The following is a 22,711-nucleotide window of genomic DNA, read 5'->3' as shown; positions in this document are numbered from 1 at the left end:
TTCTGCTCTGAACCATAAAGTCAGGTTTACAAGGCAGGTTGTCTTTAAAAAAATGTCAAAAGTCCAGAATTTATCAGACGCAGAACCTTTAAAAATAGGAGACTCATTTTATATTCATCTCTAAGTAAAAATCTTTGGCATGTTGTTAACAAATTTAAGCTTTAAATTGTGCCATTTATTCTACATGTCTGATTTAAAAATATCTTTTTAAAAAAGAAACACTTACCTGTAACTATTCTGTAAAAATCAAAAAATTCTTTTCTCCATGGTGCAACTGAGAAGCCACGTCTGAATCAGCTGTAACAAACAGTCAACTTATGAAAAATCATTGTTTTTTGGTTGAACGGCAGGCTTTACCTTGCTAGCTGACAGCTATGGAAACTAATTAAAGCTGTAAGTAGTAAAATATGTGTAGTATGTAGAGGCAACATTCTTTTCAGTGTCTTTGACGTCCTTAAGCACAAAATGCTGCACGTGAAGCTCCTAGTTCCTTAAATTTTTGTAAAATGAATCATCACAGACATTCAACTCCTGTTTGTTTCCCTTTGTAATGATTCCTGGCATTAGAAGAGAAGAGATTTCTGATTCTCTCACCATCTGCATGTTGTTCTGTGTCTACAGAGCTGCAGGACTTAAAGCTGAAAAATGAACCCACAGTGAGGAAAATGTGCAGAAAACATCTAGAGACTACTCAGGGTTCAGAGAGTAAAAGAAGCGTGTTCAATGTCGTGTATATACAAACCTAAAAAGATGTCCTCTGATTGCAGAGTAGCTTGTATTAATTCTGCTGTTTGCCAGATGATCCTACAGCGAGCAGAAAACACCCAGAAACGTTTTGATATTCAGACAGAGTGAAACATGAAACCTGCAGTGCAGAACTGTTTTCTCCCCCTGTGGCGGTGACACTAATTATACAAACACGAAGGCCTCACCTGCAGTTGGATTCTGTTTTGGACTGTAATCCGTCCTCTGAAATTAGTTCTTTACCTGAAGCGTCAGATACTTTATCTTGGACTTTTCCTTGCTTTTTTCCAACATGTAGATCACTCTGTCGCGATTGGTTGCTCACTAGTTGTTGCTGGTTCATGTTAAATGTATTATCTTTTAATTTAAAATGTCAGAAATGCTGTTTGTTTGTGGGTGAAAGGACAAAATGTATTGGAGAAATGTACGAGTGCACAAGATCTCTACAACTCCATGTGATGTTTCCGAATCATCAACAAACTGGAAACAGGAAGTAAACATAACCATAAAAAAGATCAAGACATTGTAATCAGAGTGGATAACGTTATATTTTGGAGACAAGGTAATTTACACAACTGTTCAAAAGTTTGGGGCCACTTAGACAATGTAATGTTTTCCATGAAAAGTCACACTTTTATTCATGTGCTCTTTATTACTTAAAGTTGTTCCAAATGAGTTAAAGTTGCTCACAAATAAATTAAAGTTGCTCTATATTAATTAAAGTTGCTCCAAATGAGTTAAAGTTGCTCAAAAATAAGTGAAAGTTGCTCTGTATTAATGAAAGTTGCTCCAAATGAGTTAAAGTTCCTAAAAAATTAGTTAAAGTTGCTCTATATTAAAGTTGCTCTAAATGAGTTAAAGTTGACATACACTACTGTTTAACAGTTTGGGTTCATCCAGACAATTCCATGTTCTCCATAAAACTCCCACTTTCATCCATGTGCTAACATAACTGAACAAGGGTTTTCTAACCATCAATGAGCCTTTCAGCACCATTAGCTAACACAATGTAGCATTAGAACACAGGAGTGATGGTTGCTGGAAATGTTCCTCTGTACCCCTATGGAGATATTCCATTAAAAATCAGCTGTTTCCAGCTACAATAGTCATTTAGCACATTAACTATGTCTACACTGGATTTATCATTCATTTCATGGTATCTTTGTTGAAAAAAATGCTTTTCTTTCAAAAATAAGGACATTTCTAGTGTATATTGATGCAAGGAAGCATAAAAGTTGCGTGTGCTTCTGGTCAGTGTTTCGGAACTGAGTTCGGTTTAAAATTTTCGGTTGTCTGAAACACATAAATATGCATGTGCTGCATCTGTGAGTGTTGTATTTAACATGATGTATATCTGAAAAACTGTACTGCAAATGTGTAAGATTCCATCTGCACAGAGTCTGGCAGAATGTAGACATCTTCTAAGCAGAACTTTCTTATCTCAGAGGAGGAAAAACTGTCTGATAAATTGAGCTGAATGCTGCCTTCGATAATGCTGACACCCAGACACTTTTACAAGCCTGTAAAAGCTGCTCAGTCTTCACTGTGTTTGATTTTATGTGCATCAGGTTTGTTTCATAACCATGTTGTTGCTGCCAGCAGAAAGTCCATTTGTCAGCTTCCAGCTCGGTGCTCCAGGCCAAACTTTTCATCCTCGTTTGTCAAATAGAGAATGAGGGAAAGCGAGCCGGCTCTCCTGGGGATACGCTAACCCTGGAGGGATGCATTCAATTCTGCTTCCTGCACCGCTGTGTCTTTCCAAGAGTTCACAAGCTGCAGGAAACCAGACTGGCAACGACCCATTTTAGTGAGACGTTTAGCAGGTCAGAGGACTGGCTCATTTTTAATCAGCTATGTCCTCATTTTAATTGAAGAATTTGTGTTATGTGACGATCAGCGTTGATTTGTTTCCGTCTCTGTGTGTCTGCTAGTAACATAACTCAAAAATGAAATAATGGATTTGAATATATTTTCAGGGAAGGTCAAAAATGACACAAGGACCACAAGAATGTCTTCAAGAAGATTCCTGGAAGGTCTTCAAGAACCTACCAGAGACATCAAGTATTGTTAGGGTGAGCTCAGGATTTCTCTTAAAGGTTCTTGAAGACATAGAATGTCTTCAAGAACCTTCAAGAGAATCCCACCTCCTTTTGTACCTTCCACCTTCCACCTCTCATCTTGAATGGGAAGTGGAACATCTTCAAGAACATCCAAGAAAACTCAAGTGGACATGTCTTCAAGAATGTCTTGGTTCTTGAAGGCATTCCTGTGGTCCTTGTGTCATTTCTGACTTTCCCTGAAAAATGTTGTTTCTCTACACAACCTTCAGTTTTCTTTCCTCTAAAATTCATATTTTTACCCCACCAAGGAACGCAGTGGAGTTATGTGATGATTGGTATTGTTCTGTCTGTCTGTCTGTCTGTCTGTCTGTCTGTCTGTCTGTCTGTCAGCAACATTACTTAGGACTAGCGGATTTGGATTAAATTTTGAATGAATCTCAGAAATGACTCAAGGACCAAGTGATCAGATTCTGGCAGTGATGCAGCTTATAGTCTGGATCCACAGATGTGTTAAAGATTGGTGGAGTACTGCGCTGAAAATGTAGATTTTTATCATTTTGACTATACTTTTTTATTAGTTTCATGTATAATAAAACTTTTTTTAACGATATTTGTTATCTTTGACATTTTGATCTTTGAACTGTATTTTACATTAATCTCTGAAATCTTTAAAAATTTCGTGGTCTACAGCGGTGGATTTGTAGTGGGATGGCAATCATCAGCAGGCAGAATCACATGACTTATCAGGACTTATCCATCAGAAATGATCCAAGGAACAACTAATTAAATTGTGGGGGTGTTTTGGATAGGTTTCTGATAGGATAAGTGATTCGGTATCCATACATAACGTACACATGCAGATGCTCATCGTGAGGTCATTTTTATGAAAGATTTTATCCATCAGAAATCATACAACGACTGAGCAGCCTTGGTGGAGTGTTGTGCTCTCTGGGGGCTTTTCTTATTTAGATGATGTTTTTGGCATTTTTCCACCTGTGAAAGCAGAGGAGGGTTGTTTCAAACCCTCATGCCCTGATGGGATAAGGCTGAGCAGCGTTATGGTATGGACGTGGAGGTGGCGGCCCATGACATCATGCGTCAGGAAGGCGATACGACTCAGTCAGAGGTCGACCCGCATACCTCAGCCTGCTGCCAGTAAACGTAGATGGATCTGCTTCTAATGAGCTAAAACCTCACTCTTTAATGTCCATGTGACTTTTTTTGTTCAACTACATTTCCTTGATTCACCCAGTTAACGGTCAGTAGTGCCACGGTGCTGTTGACGGTTTTCGTTGGCCGTAGTTGGAGTGTTTAGACAACCATGAGGGTATTCGTGACTGTACACTTTTCCTCATGATTCACCTCATATCTTTTCACGCCGTGGAGTTTTCACACTGTTTGGGTGAGGTGTATCAGATGACATACCGGATGCGTTTGTCTCCTCTGACATTCTTGAGACAGGTAGTTATCAGTCGTACCCCTACACAACCAGTCCATAACAAACACAAACAGCGTTCTGATGCAGCAGCAGGAATGTAAAGACAACCTGGATTTGCTCATTGTCATGTTTTTAGTCTCTGTTTTATACCAAATACTTGAGTAAAGTTTATTGTTTTTCAATGCACATCGTCATGAAGCGTCGGTATCAGATCCAGCACTCGTTTCAAGGAAAGTTATGGAGGTAGACAATCATTGGAAGGGATCTCTTATCTTAGATGGTGCTGAAATATCTTTGACATTATCTTTTTATAGAGCAGTTTCATACCTACAGTAACTACGTCATCGGTTTAAAAGATACATGCACTGTGTAATGGTATCTTCTTTACAATTAACATGAATTTACTGTGAAATGCAACACTTAAGATGTGTTTAAAGACAGAATAGCAAACAGACGAAAAGATGTATATAGTCATGGTAATGTCACACTATTAGGTTACTACTGTTTTAAAGCTTTAACTTTCGGAAGCTGTCCGTCACTATTCCAGTTTTTTGAAACCTGACATGAATGAAGGCTGAATCTGACTGAGAACTCAAGAACACTATGCATGGTGTTATGGTAGCCATTCTAGCTTGCTTAATTGTCTATTTTCCTTTAAATGGGATTATAGTTTAATGAGCATCATGCTGTCCTCAACATGTCTTATAACTAGTTACTGAGACCATTCACTTATTAGAAAAATTACTAAGGTAATGAATCAAGTTAGACTTAGACCCAGTTTCTCTTAGACTTCTTTAATATCGGACTTGTTTTGGCAGCAAGAGGAGTCGCACCCCTGCTGGCTGTTGTAATGAAAGTTTAAGGAACTTTCACACTAGTTTCACTTTTCATACCAGGAGGCTACAGCTATCTTTTATGTACAGTTTATGATACAATTCCAACTTTAAAAAAGCCTCCATAAGATTCCTGTAAGTGTATAAATATGGATGGATCCATATTTCTACTAAAATACAGTCTTTGGTTGACATTTCACCAACTTTTGAGGTTCTAACATCAGTAGAATCTGATGGGTTAAAGTTTGACAACACAAGGTATGTGGACATGACATCTGTCCAAAATGAGTCAAAATTCACTTCAAATCATCCAAAATTTGTCCAAAATGACCTAATCTAGACCTCTATGAACACCAACATCTAGACCTCTATGAACACCAACATCTAGACCTCTATGAAGACCAACATCTAGACCTCTATGAACACCAACACCTATACCTCTATGAACTTCTATACCTTTATGAACACCAACATCTGGACCTCTATGAACACCAACTTCTAGACCTCTATGAACACCAACATCTAGACCTCTATGAACATCTAGACCTCTATGAACACCAACATCTGGAGCTCTATGAACATCTAGACCTCTATGAACATCTAGACCTCTATGAACACCAACTTCTAGACCTCTATGAACACCAACATCTAGACCTCTATGAACATCTAGACCTCTATGAACACCAACATCTAGACCTCTATGGACACCAACATCTAGACCTCTATGAACATCTAGACCTCTATGAACACCAACATCTAGACCTCTATGAACATCTAGACCTCTATGAATACCAACATCTGGACCTCTGTGAACACCAACATCTAGACCTCTATGAACACCAACATCTAGACCTCTATGAACATCTAGACCTCTATGAATACCAACATCTGGACCTCTGTGAACACCCGGTTCTGTTTCCTGTCAGTGACCACATGCACATTTAGTCTTATTATGTAAAAACTGGAACCTTGTCTGGTCATACTTAAGATTCTACTGATGCTAGAGCCTCAAGAGTTGGTGAAATGTTGACTGAAGACTGTATTTTATGAATAAACACTACAGAACAATACATAAACACTTAGAAATTTTCTGGGGACACGCCTTGTTTAACAATTTTGCAGTTTTTTCCACTTTCAAAGGCCAGTAACTGAAATTTTGGTCACTTCTGGAACCAATCATTTGAATCTACTGAAGACCACTACATCTGTGCCCACACTGAATTTCATGCCTGTGGGAGATACGTTTCCGAGATATTGAACTTTTATAATGGCTTCCCAGGCTTTTTTCTGAGAGTAAAAAGCAACATATTTCCCTAATTCTGTCTAAAGTAGCTCAGACTGACCCACATACCACTTTAGGGCAGTAAATATCATTTGAAAAGGGAATTTTTTAGTCTTTTAATAGATATTTCCAAGATTTTTAAGTTGAAGGGCAAAAAATAAAACCGTTTTTACGTGCCCTGACGGTGACATCTCTGGCACACAGCCACTGCAGTCAGAAGTATCATTACCTTTACATTCCTTCAGTTTCAGAAATCAGAGTCGAACAGCTGTAAAACGGGGATCGCATTATGTCAGAGGAACACACAGAACTGAACACATAGTTCCAGTCTGTGTATGTTAACATCTGACATGTTGAAACAGATGAAATTTGTGGATGTTTTCAATGCTACAGAGATGTTTTCTTTTCTTTTAATGTGCCACACTCCGAGCAGAACTGAGCAACGCAGCGTTTATTGGCTCTAACGTGATCAGCGAAATCCTCCCTAAGCCTCCCAACCCTCAGCTCTGCACGCTCATCAAACTTCACTCAAATATGTTGTGATCTTCTAACTGCTTTCCCCAACAGGGCAGCATGTAAGGAATGCTGCTTAATGTCACCGGCTGTCAGTCTGACAACACGAGTCACTCTGTAACGCTGCAGAGATGCTAAACCCCGTGATGTCATGGCGTGAGAGCTGCCGGCACGCAATGGTATTAATAGAGCCATGTATGAATATGCGAGCGGCAGACGCTACATGGAACAGATTGGTCTAATCAGAGCCCCCAGAGGTATTTATTAGGAGTGCACATGTGTGTCGAGATCAGTGCAGATTAAGGGTCGCATGTAAGACTGTAAGAACTCAAGCAGGAATCTTCACTGGTCTGCAGAGAGCTGGATACGGGTCTTGATTTCCAGATAATCGTCTATATTCTGCTCAGAAACAGCTGACCTGCTTTTTAAATGACCTTTAACTAAAATACAGTTGAACCTCAAAGTTTGTTTTTGACTTTGGAACAATGTTGACACAATAATCGTACCACAAAGTTTACTTAGTAGGTGTTTTGGATTCTGTCATTCATAAGCAGATGTCACAGAAACTGATATGATGATAGCAAAGTCAGAAAAGTGGACAACAGCATGTAGAAAAGTGATAGCAAGCGCAGCTGCAACAACAGATCCACTGTCACCTTTGGAAAACAAAACACCAAGAGTCTCCAGTGAATGAATATGTTTGAGTTGGATGATCAGAAACAACTTAGAGATTCTCGTCTCCTTTAGATATCTGCATGTAGTTGGTTTAAAAAGAACTTTTAAGAAGATCTAGATCTATTTCAGTGACAGTTCTCACCTTCTTGCATGGAGATGTTCCACCAAAACAGTTCCCTGTTGGCTATTACTGGTTTTCTGGGGCACCATCACTGCATCCTGGGCTTAGCTGCGCCCTAAACAACCCTGATTGGTTTACAGAAATAAAAACAATTCTGCTTGACCTGTGTTCTCACCGTCTATATTCCAAGTTCACTGGTCTTCAAAGACTTGTAACTGGGTCTTGATTTCCAGATAGTTGTGTATATTCTGATCAGAAACAGCTGACCTGCTTTTTAAATGACCTTTAACTAAAATACAGTTGAACCTCAAAGTTTGTGCTTGACTTGGGAACAATGTTGACACAATCATTTTGCCACAAAGTTTACTTAGTAGGTGTTTAGGATTCTATCATTCATAAGCCGATGGCACAGAAACTGATATGATGATAGCAAAGTCTGAAAACCGCGTAGATACTGGACAATATCAACATGTTGAAAAGTGATAGCAAGCGCAGCTGCAACAACAGATCCACTGTCACCTTTGGAAAACAAAACACCAAAAATCATGTATGAATGAATATATCTGAGTTGGATGATCAGAAACAACTTATAAATCCTCATCTCCTTTCAGTATCTGCATGGAACCAATTTAAAAAGAATTTGTTTGTTTCACTGTTCTTTTCTTGTTTTGTGTCTCATTTTATAAAATTTTGTCTTGTTTTTGTTGTTTTTTTGTCTGACTTTTGTCATTTGTCTCACGTTTTTGTCGTTGTGTTTCTCGTTTTTGTCATTTTGTGTTTTATTTTTGTCTCTCTTATGTTGTCTTTTGGAATTTTTTGTCATGTTTGTCCATTTTTTTGTTGCTTTCTAACTTTTTGTCCAATTTTTTTCTCTTTTTTGTTTTGTTTCGTGTTGTGTGTTTCATTTTTTTGCTGTTTAGTGTCTCGTTTTTGTAATATTTTGTCTTTTTTTGTTGTTTTTAGTCTTTTTTTGTCTGGCTTAAATAATAATGATAAAGTAAAATCTAGGGATGTCTTATACTGGCTTTTTTGACAATAACCAATAGGTAGTGTCTACAGATACGGACCCGTACCCGTAGCCTGTGGGCTACGGATACGGCACTTTCCATTTGCCAGACAGATACGGACCCGTACGTGAGTCTCGCGAGTCAAGAAGCTGCTAACCACTGCAAACTGTTGAAAGGTAAGCAAAACTTCAGTGTACCGCCGGCGGTACACTTACTAATTTGCATAGGAATTTAAAGAATGTCCGACGGCTGCAAACGCAATTATACAAACACTATACGCCGATGGAAAGCTTAGATTCTCATGAATCCGCCGGTATAAACCACTTTCAGATGTGATTACCACAGTGGGTGAGAAAAACACATTTGTCCGACAAAAACGAATATTCATCCATCCGTTCTCTATACACGGCTTCAACGCACACAGCGCAACTCACATTTCCGGGTTCATTATTATACACAGATGAAAATATTCCACAAAAAACGGCCATAATCCAACCTTTTACATCCAGATGACACAAGCCAGTAAACTATTTTGTCCAAAACATGTCCTGAAGTCGGTATAAAATCCACGAATCAGTCGTTTTCAAGGAAATGCACTTCACGATGCGCATCCAATATTCCCTGTATTTTTCGTCATTTTTTTTATTTAAAAATAGAATATTAGCGATTTTTTGTACTGAAAATGGCTGGAATTGACTGAAGCTTAAAGGGTTAAGGTCAGGGTTAGTGTTACGGTCAGGTTTAGGGTCCATACCTGTAGTGCTGATGCTACGGGTCCGGACCGCTAGCGTCTACCGGGAGTCACATGACCAGATCTCGTGTATCTGTCTGCCAAATGTCAAGTGCCGTATCCGTAGTCCACAGGCTACGGGTACGGGTCCGTACCTCTAGCAACAACCTAACCAATATGCCGATATCGTCCAACTCTCAATTTCTGATTCCGATATCAACCGATGTGGATATCTGTGGGCTGTTTAACTAATTTTAGGTAACATCACATACACACGTGGACAAAATTGTTGGTACCCCTCAGTTAAAGAAGGAAAAACCCACAATTCTCACTGAAATCACTTGAAACTCACAAAAGTAACAATAAATAAAAATTTATTGAAAATTAAATAATCAAAAACAGCCATCACTTTTGAATTGTTGATTAACATAATTATTTAAAAAAACAAACTAATGAAACAGGCCTGGACAAAAATGATGGTACCTCTATAAAAGATTGAAAACTATTTGACCAGAGTGACATGATTAACTCAGGTGTGTCATTTAATTGACATCACAGGTGTTTCCAAACTCATAATCAGTCAGTCTGCCTATTTAAAGGGAGACAAGTAGTCACCCTGCTGTTTGGTGAAAAGGTGTGTACCACACTGAGCATGGACAACAGAAAGCGAAGGAGAGAATTGTCCCAGGACATCCGAAAAAAAATGATAGACAAACATCTTAAAGGTAAAGGCTATAAGACCATCTCTAAACAGCTTGAAGTTCCTGTGACAACAGTGGCTCATATTATTCAGAAGTTCAAGACCCACGGGACAGTAGCCAACCTCCCTGGACGTGGCCGCAAGAGGAAAATTGATGACAAATTGAAGAGACGGATCGTTGGAATTGTATCCAAAGAGCCCAGAGCAACCTCCAAAGAAATTAAAGGTGAACTCCAAGGCCAAGGTACATCAGTGTCAGATCGCACCATTCGTCGTTGTTTGAGCCAAAGTGGACTTCATGGGAGACGACCAAGGAGGACACCACTGCTGAAAAAAACTCATAAAAAAGCCAGACTGGAATTTGCAAAAATGCATGTTGACAAGCCACAAAGCTTCTGGGAGAATGTCCTTTGGACAGATGAGACCAAACTGGAGCTTTTTGGTAAGGCACATCAACTCTATGTTCATAGACTCAAAAACCAAGCATACGAAGAAAAGAACACTGTCCCTACGGTGAAACATGGAGGAGGCTCAGTAATGTTTTGGGGCTGCTTTGCTGCATCTGGCACAGGGTGTCTTGAAAGTGTGCAAGGTACGATGAAATCTGAAGACTATCAAGGCATTCTGGAGAGAAATGTGCTGCCTAGTGTCAGAAAGCTTGGTCTCAGTCGCAGGTCATGGGTCTTCCAACAGGACAACGATCCAAAACACACAGCCAAAAACACCCAAGAATGGCTGAGAGAAAAGCGTTGGACTATTCTAAAGTGGCCTTCTGTGAGCCCAGATCTGAATCCCATTGAACATATGTGGAAGGAGCTGAAACATGCCATTTGGAGAAGACACCCATCAAACCTGAGACAACTGGAGCTGTTTGCTCATGAGGAGTGGGCCAAAATACCTGTTGACAGCTGCAGAACGCTCATTGACAAATACAGAAATCGTTTAATTGCAGTGATTGCCTCAAAAGGTTGTGCAACAAAATATTAAGTTATGGGTACCATCATTTTTGTCCAGCCCTATTTCATTAGTTAGTTTTTTTAAATAATTATGTTAATCAACAATTCAAAAGTGATGGCTGATTTTGATTATTTAATTTTCAATAAATTTTTATTTATTGTTACTTTTGTGAGTTTCAAGTGATTTCAGTGAGAATTGTGGGTTTTTCCTTCTTTAACTGAGGGGTACCAACAATTTTGTCCACGTGTGTATCTCCTGTGGTGGAATTAACACATCATGCCTGCTTTTATTGTGATGCCCCATTGGATGCATTCTCAGATGAAACAAGAATTTCAGATATAAACATTGTCTGAGCAAAATAAGGAAACTACTTCAACTGAAGTTATGGGAAAAATGACATATTTAATTTTTCTGTAATTGTCTCAAACAACAGTCCACACCTTCCTTCTCTCCCTCTATGAGATGGTAAATCCAGGCATATTTTATCAGTTTTCATGATTGGCAAAAAAACGAAACATAATCAATATACCGATATTACATTTTTATGCCAATATCTAGTCGATAACATTGGTGGGCCGATATTATCGACCATCCCCAGTAAATCCTCCATGGTTCAGTTCCAGGTGACTAAATGTTGTGTTCCTTTGTAGACACTCTCTGATCTGGAAGTTGTAATGTGGAAATGATAAACTGAGGATGAATGTTGATGAAACTGAATTTATTTTTCTTCATAAATTTCAGGTTGTTCATGATGTTTAGTAAAAAGATAATTCCTTAAATGTGAACATTTCTGCACAAAAAAAAAACATTAGGAGTTGTGATTATTTAGAGGTTATTGTGCTGTGGTTTTACTGGTTTTACTGGTTTTACTGGAGATCAGACTGGACTGGATGTGGAACCTGGACTAAGATGAGTTTGACTCTCCTGCTCTGGAAAATAATAGATTGTTTTGTTGTTGGGACTGTATTCATTGTTATTTTTTATTCATATTTGTTTAGTGGTTCATCCATCCATCCCTCCATCCCTCCATCCATCCATCCATCCATCCATCCATCCATCCATCCATCCATCCATCCATCCCTCCCTCCATCCATCCATCCATCCATCCATCCATCCATCCATCCCTCCCTCCATCCCTCCATCCATCCATCCATCCATCCATCCCTCCCTCCATCCCTCCATCCATCCATCCATCCATCCCTCCATCCATCCATCCATCCATCCATCCCTCCCTCCCTCCATCCCTCCATCCATCCATCCATCCATCCCTCCCTCCCTCCATCCATCCATCCATCCATCCATCCCTCCATCCATCCATCCATCCCTCCATCCATCCATCCATCCATCCATCCATCCCTCCCTCCATCCCTCCATCCATCCATCCATCCATCCATCCCTCCCTCCATCCATCCATCCATCCATCCATCCCTCCCTCCCTCCATCCCTCCATCCATCCATCCCTCCCTCCCTCCATCCATCCATCCATCCATCCATCCCTCCCTCCATCCCTCCATCCATCCATCCATCCATCCCTCCCTCCATCCCTCCATCCATCCATCCATCCATCCATCCATCCATCCATCCATCCCTCCCTCCCTCCATCCATCCATCCATCCCTCCATCCATCCATCCATCCATCCATCCATCCATCCATCCATCCATCCATCCATCCATCCCTCCCTCCATCCATCCATCCATCCATCCATCCATCCCTCCATCCATCCATCCCTCCATCCATCCATCCAACCATTTTCTTCCACTTTTCCGGGGCCAGGTTGTGGTCTGACAGAGTAAAATTACTGTATTTTGACAAACACATTAATTTTCAGAATGTAACTGAAGGTTTCTCTGTAACTTGTGATAGTTTTATGTCGTCTTTTTGCTTTTTTGTCTCGTTTGCACATTTTTGCAGTTTCTGTGACTTACACGGGTTTATAAATCCCTTTCACTTTGAGGCAGAAGCTTGTGATTGTTTTCGACAGCACACTTGGCAGACGTCGTGGGTCAGGGCTAAGTGTGCGTGCAGTTGCTTGCTTTTCATGTGGTATCGCAATTAACCGTGGGAACAATGCCAGAGCATTTAGGACAAACGAACACACCAACTGATATCTGCGTTGGATGCACCCTGGAGTCTAAATTCTTGCTTTGAGGTAGATTTTAACTCATAAAAGACATGCTCAATGCCACCTGAACTGCAGGCCTATCTTGGATCTGGACTCCCTGAGACGAAAACACCGAGGACTGGGACTGAACTTGCTCTGAAACGTTAATGACTCAGTCGCAACTCCAACAGGGAGTGTTTTGTTTTTCGCCCATAGCAACATTTTTTCCCGCAACTTGAATCCAAATTAGAATTACAGTAGCAGTCAGATCAAAGCCAGCACGAAGCAAACCACAAACACAACAGAACCTGTTCATAATAACCCGGTGTACTTCCTTCAGTCCGCGATGAGGACGAACACGTTCCGGTTCAACCTGAATGACGACAACCAGCTGCCGAGCAAAGAGCGGTGGAAGTCCTCTGGTTTTCAGGTCAGGAAGGACTCGGGGGTTCTATGAGTCGCCAGGACCGTCGGGATACTTCATCTGTCTTTTGCATTTCAGTAAAATTCCTGAAATGCCCTCGATTGGCTCCTAACTTCTTCTCGGCTCATTAGCCGCTGTGATTGGTTGGGAACTCCTCCTGAGGAGTGGTGAGAATGCGGCTCCGGCTGCGATGCCAACGTCCTCGGGGCATCCATAATTCAGACAGATTGAGTTCTCACCAGCTTAATGGTTCAGTGGCTTTGTTCCTGATTAAATAGGAGCTTCTGTAGGATCTCACGGAGGACAGATGAAATTACAGCTGTCACGCTTTTCTGTCCTTTTATTACTGATGCCCTTAATGCCAACAACAAACATGGAACACCAACTGAGATTTTACATCACATACAGACTCACTGTTCTTATTAGTTTGAAGAGGTTTGTTGAAGTTTCCACTTTCACTGATAGAAATGCTCAAATCCAACTAAACTATTTTGTCTTTTTGGTATTTTTGTTGTTGTATGTAAGCTGCTGAATACTTTGAATTCCCCTTAATAAAGTATCTATCTATCTATCTATCTATCTATCTATCTATCTATCTATCTATCTATCTATCTATCTATCTATCTATCTATCTATCTATCTATCTATCTATCTAGAGCTGCAGTCAAACCAACAAATGTTTTATTGACTAAAATTCTACCTACAGTTACACTCCCTCTGCTAGCTTTATTAGCCTGAATGAGCTAACCATTAAAAGCTGGTTATTTAACAACAGTTCCCACTGTGACATCACTTTTCTGTTTTGATGAGAGACAAAGCTTCATTTCCAGCTTTTAGATGTTATTTAGCCGCTGCTGGAAGACGATTACAAGACCAAACATATTAAAAAAATGCCTATTCTGACTGAAAGCCTGGAGCGTTACACATGGAAGCTGGCAGAACGTCCTGCTGCAGACAAGCTGTGATACGCAAAGAGTTGTTTGCATATTACACTTTTTGGCCACTGGTTTTAGCAGAATGCTACCACATGGATGTCTGCTGTCGGTTAGTTTGGAGTGGACTCTGAGTACACATTAAATAAAACCTTCTCAGTTTGGATGAGATGGTTTAAAGCTATGCAAACCTGGTGTTCACAGGAAGTCTGTTCCTTTCACTGAACACAGTAACGGATTCTTCAGACAGTTTCACCTGTAATTGACCTGAATTGAATTCATCATGGAGGGTTGGAGTTGTAGAGCTTTAACGCCTCAGATTGTCCAACCAATGAGAGTTTAGAGGATAGATAGATAGATAGATAGATAGATAGATAGATAGATAGATAGATAGATAGATAGATAGATAGATAGATAGATAGCTTTGTTGATCCCTCAGGGTAAATGCGGTGTTGTGGTAGCAGTTTACATATCACAAAACACACATAGTTTACACTGATCTGATATCAGAGAAAAACACTGTTTAAAAAATATATGCACATACTGTACTAGATTATAATAACAGAGCTTTATAGTGAGACAGAAAATACTAAATAGTAAAAATACTGTAAAAATTATAGCAAAATATTGTAAAACTATAGTAAAAATACATTATAAATACAGTAAACATATGGTAAAAATGCATTAAAAAACAGTAAAAAATTTAGCAAAATTATAGTAAAATATAGTAAAAATACAATAAAAATATAGAAAAAATACAGTAGAAGTATCGTAAAAATACATAAAAATATAGTAAAAACGCAGCAAAAATATTCAAAAAATTATAGTAAAAATACTTTAAAAATACAGTAAAAGTATAGTAAATACGTAATAAAAAATTGCAAAAATGCACTAAAAACACACACTACCGTTCTCAGCAGTTTGGGGTCACTCAGACAATCCCATGTTCTCCATGAAAACTCCCACTTTTATCCATGTGCTAGCATAACTTTACAAGGGTTTTCTAATCATCAATGAGTCTTTCAGCACCATTAGCTAACACAATGTAGCATTAGAACACAGGAGTGATGGTTGCTGGAAATGTTCCTCTGTACCCCTATGGAGATATTCCATTAAAAATCAGCTGTTTACAGCTACAATAGTCATTTACCACATTAACATTGTCTACACTGGATTTATCATTCATTTAATGGTGTCTTCACTGACAAAAAACTTATTTTCTTTCAAAAATAAGCATATTTTTAATTTAAGGTGCATTGAGGGAGATTCTAATGAAACATTTAGTATTTCAGAGCTTGAGTGCAGACATCTCTATGATTCTCATCAGACAAACATCCAGAACATTTATTTTACATTCATATCAACACATTTTTATTGGGGCCTCATTCCAGTTTTGCATAACACCTTACATAAAGCTATAAATCACTAATTAATGATTGCAGCGATGACAGCTGTCAACAAAACAGGAAATTCCTTCTTTGTTTCGTTCCCCAGAGCAGCAAAGGTGGAGGTGTTTCCCCTGTTCCAGTAACAGCACAGAATTTGGATCTGACATTTTTAGAGGAATCCTTGCTGTAAATAAACAGCGAGGGGAAGGGGTCACAGGGAGGGAGGCGCTTTTATTGCTACACTTGATTGTTCTCAGAGTCAAAACAGCGCACGCTCGGGCCGCTGTGGACTGGCATTGTGATAACAAACAATCCTTATTTTCTACCGTTCAGGTTTACACAATCTGAATTTTCAGGCGGAGGAAAAAAAGCGAGATGGGAGCCGTGGCCAAAGTGGGTGCAAGTATCTGCCTGCACGCCGGGGGATGGCAATAACAGGAACCACACGGCGACTCCTGCAGTGCTGCAGATAAGAGCCACGCTGAATGAGGACCTGAGGCTGCAGGAGCTGCTCACCAGCAGCTCCACTTATGAATAATGTCGATAACATTCAGCGTGAGAACAGAGCATGACGCGTCAGAATGAGTCCGACCTGCGCATCATGGAATCACCTCTCATTCTCTGAAACACAATGCCGATGACAGCACGATGAGCTGTATTTGTCTCACTAATTGACAGCGAGTTTGTTGTCTTTATGCTCTTCAGTGTAATGGAAAACTGAAATGACAGAGTCTGGAATGCAACTCCTTTTAAACGCTTTTCTAAATGCCCTCACAAACTACACTAAGATCCTCCATACATCCATCCATTCTCTATACACCGCTTTATCCTCACTAGGGTCATGGGGGGTGCTGGAGTCTATCCCAGCTGACTCGGGTGAAGGCAGGGGACACCCTGGACAGGTCACCAGTCTGTCACAGGGCTACATATACAGACACACAATCACACTCACATTCACACCTACGGACAATTTAGAGTAACCAATTAACCTCAGCATGTTTTTGGACTGTGGGAGGAAGCCGGAGTACCCGGAGAAAACCCACGCATGCACAGGGAGAACATGCAAACTCCATGCAGAAAGATCCCAGGCCGGGATTTGAACCGGGATCTTCTTGCTTCAAGGCAAAAGTGCTAACCACTACTCTACTGTGCAGCCCACACTAAGATCCTTCCATCGGATAATTACTGCTGCAGTGATGACAACAACTTCTTTAACCCTGGCTGATGCAGTGAGGAGCTTCCATGTTGGAAGACATATCCTGTGGTCATGAAAGGATGTTAATCTGTCTCAGAAGGGTCAAATGATTGGACTGCATCAAGCAAAGAAAACAACTAAGGAGATGAAATGACTAAAATCAGGTTAAGAACCGTCCAACGCATCATTAAAACCTGAAGGACAGTGGAGAACCATCATCTTCAGGAACAAACTCTTAGATGATTGTAGGAAATCAACAGTAGAACTCGCAGCTGTTTAATAGTGAAAGGAAGAACATTTCCACATGAAGGGAACTCAAAGGATTGGAACTAAACAGCTGTAGCTCTAAGAAAACCACTGATCAGTGAGGATGATCAGAAAAAAGGCTTCAGTTTGCTGTGGAGCATAAAGATTGGACTCTGGATCAATGGAAGAAGGTCATGAGGTCTGATGAGTCCAGATTTACCCTGTTCCAGAGCAATGGGGGCAGAAGTTTAGGTTTGGTTTTGGTCCCAACTTTGTGCTGGTTTTGGACTTTTTTAGGACTGGTTTCAGACTGGATTCTAGTTCTGAACATTTTTTCGACTGGTTTAGGTTTGATTTTGCTCCTGGTTTTAGACTTTTTGAGGACTGGCTTCAGACTGTCTTGGGCAGGTCTTTTTGTTAAACCCCAAGAACATCAAACCTACCATCAAGCATGGTGGTGGCAGTATCATGCTCTGTGGAACTGGAGCTTTACACAAAGTAAATGGAATAATGAAGAAGGAGGATCACCTCCACGTTCTTCAGGAAAACCTAAAACCATCAGCAGAAGGTTGATCTTGGACACAATTGGATGTTTCAACCAGACAATGAGTCCAAACACACATCAGACGTGGTAAAGAAATGGTTCCATCAGGCTGGAATGAAGGTTCTAGAATGAAGGTTCTAGACTGGTCTCTCCAAAGTCCTGACTTAAACCATCAAGAACCTGAAGAAACAAGTCAGAAAGACGACAAATTTAGTGAAATGGCAGCAGAATTGGTGCCGTTCTACTTAACTTGTCGTCTTTCTGTCTCAGACTTGAGTCAGTTAAATTGATAGTATAATGATACCGCCACCTCCATGCCTGATGGTAGGTATAGAGTCCAGAGGAGTTGAAGATAAACCAGCAGATGGGTCCATTAGGGTAAGAAGAGAGGTGGATGAAGTGATGCCCTCATCATGGCTAGTGTCTACCAGCCTGTGGGGGTTAGGGTTATGATCTGGGGTTGGTCAGGTTCACCAACATTATGTTCCCAAAGAATGAGGTCAGCTGATACCTGAAGATACTGAAGGACCAGGTCTTTCCATCAGTGGAGGTTTTCTTCATTTTCCAAGATGATGATGTCAGGATTCATGGGCTCACAATGAGAATGAGTGGATCAGGGAGATGAGATGGATTGTCCTCCACAGAGTCCAGACCTCAGCCCCACTGAGGATCTTTGGGATGTTCTGGAGAAGACTTTGTCCAACTCTCCCTTCATCAATAGAAGATCTTTGTAGAAAACTAATGCAACTCTGGACATAAATAAATGCTGTGACTTGGCAGAAGCTTATTGAAATGAGGCCATGACAAACGTGTGTTGATCTCTGAGCTCAAGACGGTCCAATGAAATAATAAAGTGTGAGACGTTTTTTTTTGGCCGGCCATTGTGAAGACTGCACAGGAAATGGTTATGAATGTAAAGTTGAAAAAATCCTTCATTTTCTGTCCACTGTTGAGGACCAGGATCCAGGAAAAGCTCCTGCTAACGTCTTGGCTGCTGGTCTCTCTCAGTGAAAATATTATGAAAATATTAACCAGTATCTGGAAAACAAACACTCTTATCAGCTTTTATCATCAGCCAACAGGAGCCCGAGGAGAAGCCTGCCACCGAGTTATGTAACTCTAATAAAACCATGCTGCTGGTGGTAAAACCAGGTCAGAGTTGCATTAATTTTATGTCTTGTTTACCGTATAAAACGAGCTGGTCTGCTCTGGGCGTGCTCGGCCGACAGGCTGCAGCCGTGAACGTAGACACCACAGTCTGTGATTACATGAAGAAAAATGAACGTGTTCCTTCTGCAGGGTGTACGTGTTCAGAAACAAACGTGTGGTTTGCACAGAGATATGTTTCAAGGCCTCGTAATCATCACAAACTTAGATTAATCACTTTAAATATAGATACAGGCTCCTGTGTACGGGCCTCTAAGAAACAGCAGCACAGAGCAGGAGGATACAGCAGGTACATGTGGGAATGAGTGAACTTAGAGGTAAACATTCATTAAAGTACAATTTCAGCTGATTGTGAGATTTATGGTTAAAACCTGCTGCATATTAAAACCCTGTCTCCTGTTAATTGTTTTTACATGCTGCTAAATGGTTTTGCCAAATACATTTTAGGAAACATAATAGCTCCCAGGATTATGTTCACTCTCGTTTAGGCGTCATTATGTTCCTGAGTTACACAACATCCTCCTGTGTGTGGGTGGATGGAAACAACACAACTTAAATTCATAATATGGTAATAACTGGAGCTGACGGAGCACTTTATGCTGCTACATGTTTAGTTATTCTATGTGAATTGTTGGGTTTATTTATCTTTACTCCACCAAGGAACACAGCGGAGTTATGTGAAGATCTGTCTGTCTGTCTGTCTGTCTGTCTGTCTGTCTGTCTGTCTGTCTGTCTGTCAGCAACATTTCTCAAAAACAGACCAACAGATTTGGATGAAATTTTCAGGGAAGGTCAGAAATGACACAAGGACCAAAAGATTGTCATTCAAGATGAGAGGTGGAAGGTGGAAGGCAGAAAGTGGAAGGTACAAAAGAAGGTGGGCTTCTCTTAAAGGTTCTTAAAGATGTTCCACCTCTCATCCAAGATGAGAGGTGGAACATCTTCAAGGGCCTATAAGAGAAGTCCTGAGCTAACCCTCAAAGACAGACTAACAGATTTGGGTGAAATTTTCAAGGAAAGTCAAAAATGACACAAGGACCACAAGAATTTCTTGAAGAACCTCCAAGAGAAGTCCACTGAACTTCTCTTGGAGGTTCTTGAAGACCTTCCACCTCTTATTCAAGGTAAGACGTGTAAGGTACAAAAGAAGGTGGGCTTCTCTTGAAGGTTCTTGAGGATGTCTTCAAAGACCTGGAAGAGAAGTCCTGAGCTAACCCTTACCCTACTGGACTTCTCTGGTAGGTTCTTTAAGACGTTCCACCTCTCATCTTAGGTCCAGGTGATTCATTCTTGTTGATGGTATTACTTTCATAAGGACAGGTCTGTGTAGTTCTATTTATCAACCAGAAGTCCTTTGTTTCCTGTTAAAACCTCCGTGATCTCCAGTGTCTTTGCTTTCTGTCCATCCGGACTTTACTACATGCATTAAAAAATTTGAATTTTTGTGCTAAATTACAGAGTAAGATAGCGGGAAATGGAAAAATGAATTAACTATCAGGCTGTTTAGCTGCTGGACCATGCTGACAGTGAAGTTGTGGAAAAGTATAATTATAAAATGAAACTTGTTGAACTGGTTTCACACAGACTATTTGTTTAACATGCAGAGAACTCGAACAAAATATTTCACCGATCTACCTGCAGCAGGAGATTAAGATGCTTTTTTTGTAGCACTGATACTCCATCAAACTGGAAAATAAAACTTATGAAATGAAATGAAATCTCGTTAAATATATGTAATTCGTCGTCTTGCTATAATAATAGATAATAGTTTTGAATATAAAGGTCTCGTTGCAGCTCGTTATCATTCTGCTGTTGTGTGTCTGTACCTTTAAACCAATCACAGTCGATGTGGGCGGGGCTAAGTGAAGGATGCAGCTGAAAATAGTGACCAGGCAGGAAATTAAAAACTATAAAAAATTAAGACGAATTATCCACCACAAAAGAAGCAGCAGGGCTGTGCATGATGCACATCCTCTGTAGAACATTGTTTCATTTTCAGCGCTGGTTGAAGGTTGTTGTTGTTGTTTTCTGTGTAAACAAAACACAGTTACTGAAGGGGAAATTGCAGACTAAGATTATATCTGAAATCTACATCCAGTGAGTAGAGCCAGGATTTGCAAACACCAGACAAAACTCTGTGGAAGTTAGCATTTAGCTCTGACTAGCATTACCTTCAGAGAGTTTCCACACTCTGTATGTACCATTTTGTAGATTCTCCAAGCAATAAAAATGAAGAGTCTCCAGAGGGCAGAACTACAAAGCTAGATAAGTGAGTCAGTACGCATGTCGAGTCTAAAGTTAGAGTTTCCAGTCAGTTTCTAAGTAAAATACGCTGTGGAGCTCACCTGGTCCAAGTTCTGGTCGGAGTTTTCAATTAAATCAACCAGAAGAAGCGTCTCCCTCTAAACCAGAAATGTCAAACTGATTCCACAAAGGGCCGGTGTGGCTGCAGGTTTTTGTTCCAACTAAGCAGCATCACACCAGACCTGACTCATCTAATCAACCAGTCTCAGTCTCCAGACAGGTGATCGGTCAGACTGTGTGCTGTAGATATGTTGGAACTAAATGCTGTAGCCCAGAGCACACAGTCTGACCAATGACCTGTCTGGAGACTGAGACTGGTTGATTAAATGAGTCAGGTCTGGTGTGATGCTGCTTAGTTGGAACAAAAACCTGCAGCCACACCGGCCCTTTGTGGAATGAGTTTGACATCCCTGCTCTAAACAAAGTGTTTCCTGACAGTTGAGATTCTCAGCTGAAGGAAAATGTTTCATCTGCAAACGTGTTGATCTGTGCGTTACTAAAACCTCTGAATGAAGCCGTTACAGGATCACACTACTCAGTTTTTGATACAGAAATCGTATAAATCTGTTTTTATGTTTGTTCCATTTAAACTGCTGCTACTGCAGCTGACAGAACACTCTATACATACAATATCCCTGTACTGTACTATTGTACTAAATTCTCATTAGTGTCACTCTAACACTATATTTACCCTCTAGTACGACATTTACCCTCTAATGCTACATTTACCCTCTAATACTACATTTACCCTCTAGTACGACATTTACCCTCTAATGCTACATTTACCCTCTAATACTACATTTACCCTCTAGTACGACATTTACCCTCTAATGCTACATTTACCCTCTAATACTACATTTACCCTCTAGTACGACATTTACCCTCTAATGCTACATTTACCCTCTAGTACGACATTTACCTTCTTTTTGTATATTTTGTTTTTGCCATTTTCAGCTTTATTTGGAAAGTTGTAGTGAAGGCAGACAGGAGATGGGAGAGAAGAGTCGGGGGAAGACATGCAGCAAAGGGCCACGAGCAGGAATCGAGCCAGGGCCGCTGCGTCGAAGACACCGCAGTACAGGGTCGCCTGCTTAACCTGTTGAGCTATATGGGCGCCCCTACATTTACCTTCTAACGCTGCATTTACCCTCTGATGCGAAATTTACCCTCTAATGTTACATTTACCCTCTATTACTGCATTTACCCTCTAATGCTACATTTACCTTCTAATGTTACATTTACCTTCTAATGTTACATTTACCCTCTAATGCTACATTTACCTTCTAATGCTACATTTACCCTCTAATGCTACATTTACCTTCTAATGCTACATTTACCCTCTAATGCTA

This window comes from Acanthochromis polyacanthus, chromosome 11 (genome assembly GCF_021347895.1).
Source record: "Acanthochromis polyacanthus isolate Apoly-LR-REF ecotype Palm Island chromosome 11, KAUST_Apoly_ChrSc, whole genome shotgun sequence".
Classification (NCBI taxonomy): domain Eukaryota; kingdom Metazoa; phylum Chordata; class Actinopteri; family Pomacentridae; genus Acanthochromis; species Acanthochromis polyacanthus.
The sequence above is the reverse complement of the archived record's forward strand: the minus strand, read 5'-3'. Positions refer to the sequence as shown.